This window comes from Pseudomyrmex gracilis, unplaced genomic scaffold (assembly GCF_002006095.1).
Source record: "Pseudomyrmex gracilis isolate BER0280 unplaced genomic scaffold, ASM200609v1 scaffold_3193, whole genome shotgun sequence".
NCBI classification, from domain to species: domain Eukaryota; kingdom Metazoa; phylum Arthropoda; class Insecta; order Hymenoptera; family Formicidae; genus Pseudomyrmex; species Pseudomyrmex gracilis.
This window is the reverse complement of record NW_018023777.1, coordinates 4,910-8,453: the sequence shown is the minus strand read 5'-3', so window position 1 is coordinate 8,453 and position 3,544 is coordinate 4,910.

Below are 3,544 nucleotides of genomic sequence, written 5' to 3'. Positions count from 1 at the left end.
AGTTTTCTATTAAGTATATGATGTATTAATAGTAACAGTTATTATTCAAATATAAATATAGTTTACTAGAAAGTACTATTTGTTTTTTAGAGATTAAATTTCTTTTTTATGTAGTAGAAATATTGACACAAACTAAGAATACTTTTGCTTAAAAACAAAAACATAATTTTTTTATTGAGTAAATCATGTTTTAAGTATACAAAATATTCTTGAAATGTAATTACCGTTTACTAAAGTGTAATAATTGGTTTTTATTAATCAGGGACATAAGCACAAAATAAAAACTTATTTACTTAAGTGTAAAAAAATAATGTTTTTATTTAGTAAATTTAGTAGTATACAACATTAGTTATACAATGTAGTATAAATTAAACTAATTATTTTTTAATTATAAGTAAGACTTCTTTTTATCTTACTTGTACAAGACACAAAATTTTTTAATTAGAAATTGATGCGTGTTGCGTCTGTGCTATTTGTCCGTGTAACCTCTAGGAAAAAGTGCTTCGAGAGACACGGTCGGGAGAAATAGACTCTTCCTTTGCTTAAAGATGATTTATTTTACAACTTCAGCGGGCGATCGATCTCGGTCTCTTATCTAGTTTCACAATAAACTCCTTTTTAACGTACTTGCGTGTGTGTTAAGTCGTCGCGAGTTTTTTCTATATTGCATGTCTTGTCGCTACGTGTTCTTCTTCTTACGCGCAAAGAGGCGATAGCCGCGAAGAGTCGCGAACAGCGCCGAAGGCGCCCGAAAAACGCGCGGACTAATACGCCGCCGAAACGCGCTCGCGGCACCGAGGTCCGCGCTTACGCGGGAAACATAAAAATAACAGCCTGCTCAAAGGTTCACTTAACAATGCGCAAATATATTTTCACAAAAAATGTAACTTTCCTGATTCGCAAAATACACTTTGTAATCTAGTAACTGTTTCTGTTTAATACAAAACAATTGATCTTCTTCTACAAATTTGTAAGCACTCTTGTGATAATTNTAACTTAAAGTAGAAAGTCTTAAACATATAAAGAATATTTCTTTGCTTTCATTTAAAATAATATATTGAATCTTTCCAAATAAACGGTGACGAATATTCGTACAAATAATATTGTTGATTTCATAACGTGTACCACTTATTACAACCCAAGATATTACGTTTAATTCAACATCTATCATTTCTGGAAGTAACACCTTTTTTATGTTAAAATAATCTGATATTTCAGTAAATTTAGATATTTTACTATCATATAAACAACAGTCTGAGAATCCATCAGCGCAAACGAATCGATAGCAGAGTTTTAATTGATGTTTAAGAGCAAGAGTATATGAAGGATTTATTCTTGAAGTAATAACCTTAGCATANTTTTTTATTTGTTTATGTTTTGCCTCAAAGCGAATAGAAGACATAAGTTTTAGTGGTCCATATTTTCGCATAATTCTGCTATAATGTAATAAATTATGATGTTTTGGTTTAAATGCTATATTAAGCAACTTTTTATGCAATGACAAATAATTAAATACGATTTGATCAAATAAATCAATACATTTAAAAGTGAGTAAGTGTGAACACGAGATATTTATAATTTTTTTAAAATACAAATATAAATGCCAAATCGGTGTTTTTTCCGGTACGAGATCACTGATCATTAGCGATAAATTGTTGACCAAAAAATACATTTCTGATGCTGTTAACATAATTTTTTCGTTTTTAATCGATTCTGAGTGAAGCGGCAGTGGAATATTATCATTAAATAAACGAGGACAATTAAGCAATCTTTCATTTAAAACTTCTAACGTAAAAACTTGTTTCTTATAAATAAGATGATTCAAAATTTTACCCATATCATACCTACAAATTCCTTCTAATAAATCATGCATTGGATCTATAGATACATTTACTGCTACATGAAAATTTGGTATTTGATTAAAAATACACTCTTCTTGTATTCCAAACTTTGAATTAATAACGTAATTAGGATAATCATTGCGTATTCTTATATATTTGTTTTCTTCAATAACAAGTTTCTGTGCTTCGGTTTTGGTTGCTGTACAAATGCGACAAAAATACTCAGTATTAAAACTCTTAGAAAATCCAAGAATTGTGTTTAAGCCTAAATTATCTCCAGCAATAAACATTAAACGGAAAAATATTTTGTACTCTTTGTTTACATTGATAGTTATACCGTTAACACTAAGATCAATTATTTGGTCAACAACATGTGAGAAAATTTTATTTCCCAAATTCTTATGATCTTGATAGTTATGCAATTGCATAAGTAGAATGTTATCTAATTTACTTGAATATTGAGGAGGTAAACTGAGTAAAGTTAAATAAACTGCGCCCAACTTATGAATCGATTTTCGTGACCCTGACGGATTGTTTATCTCAAAATCATCAAAAAATATTGCTATTGGTAGCGTTATTTTATTTTGATTTAACTCTATANATTTCCATATTTCACCATGAAATACTGAACTTAACATTTCAGTATTATTGTTACATTCATTAGTATATTCTACAATATGAGTGAATATTTTAGGAAGTTCTAAATACTTTTTTAAAACAAGTTTCATAGGAATTATAGCAAGTTTTTTATGACATATAATCAATTGTTTCTTAAATTTTTTTGTTTTGGAGCTAAAAATGAGTAAATTTTTATTTTGTTTGGTTTTATAAGACAATTAATATTGCTTAAATTTGTAAAAGTATAATGTTCACTTTTAAATTTTTTAAAACTTTTTTTTATGATATTTAAATATTGACATATGTTACCTGTAGTACCATATTTTTTTCTAAAATTTTAAAACTGTCAGATAAATAAATATGAAATATGTCTTTAATTTCGTGGACGTTCTTCTTATTTAAAGTTTCTTGAGAATATAATTTTGTAATTAAACATAGAGTTAATTTTGTTATGTTAGAAGTAAAATCTTGAAGAAAACTGCAATTTTCTGTTTTATTTAATGTAGGTTCTAATTTTTTGTTATCATAAGTTTCTAAGTTTTTGTTAACAATAGGAGCACTTGTTATATCTATCAATTCGTTTAACGATATGGAGTTTGTTTTATTAAATATTTGTTTTTGATATTCTTCTTTTAATTGAACATCATGGATTGTACGTATGTGTCGCAATAGAGAGTAAACAGTACTGTATGAATTTTTGCAATTCGGAAAATTGCAACAAACTTCTGAATATAATAAATTCTTATGTTTCAACTTAATATGACATTTAAAATGTTCAAAAACTAAAACTGACTCATTACAAAACATGCAATTAAACATTTTGAATATAAAATATATAATTATAGCAAAAACGTATAAATAAAAAGTACTCAAAATGATAGATACATTTCAATTATTCATTGCATAATTCCATGTTTTGGATATTTCCTGTAAGCTTTTTCAATATATATTCAGTATTTGAAAACAAGATGTCCCATTGTGTGCAAAATTTATATAAACCTTTCTGTATCAGCATCCATAAATGTTTGCTAGCATCTGGATAATCAATTTGCAAAACGTGAAAGGTTTTAAAACAAACATCTAGA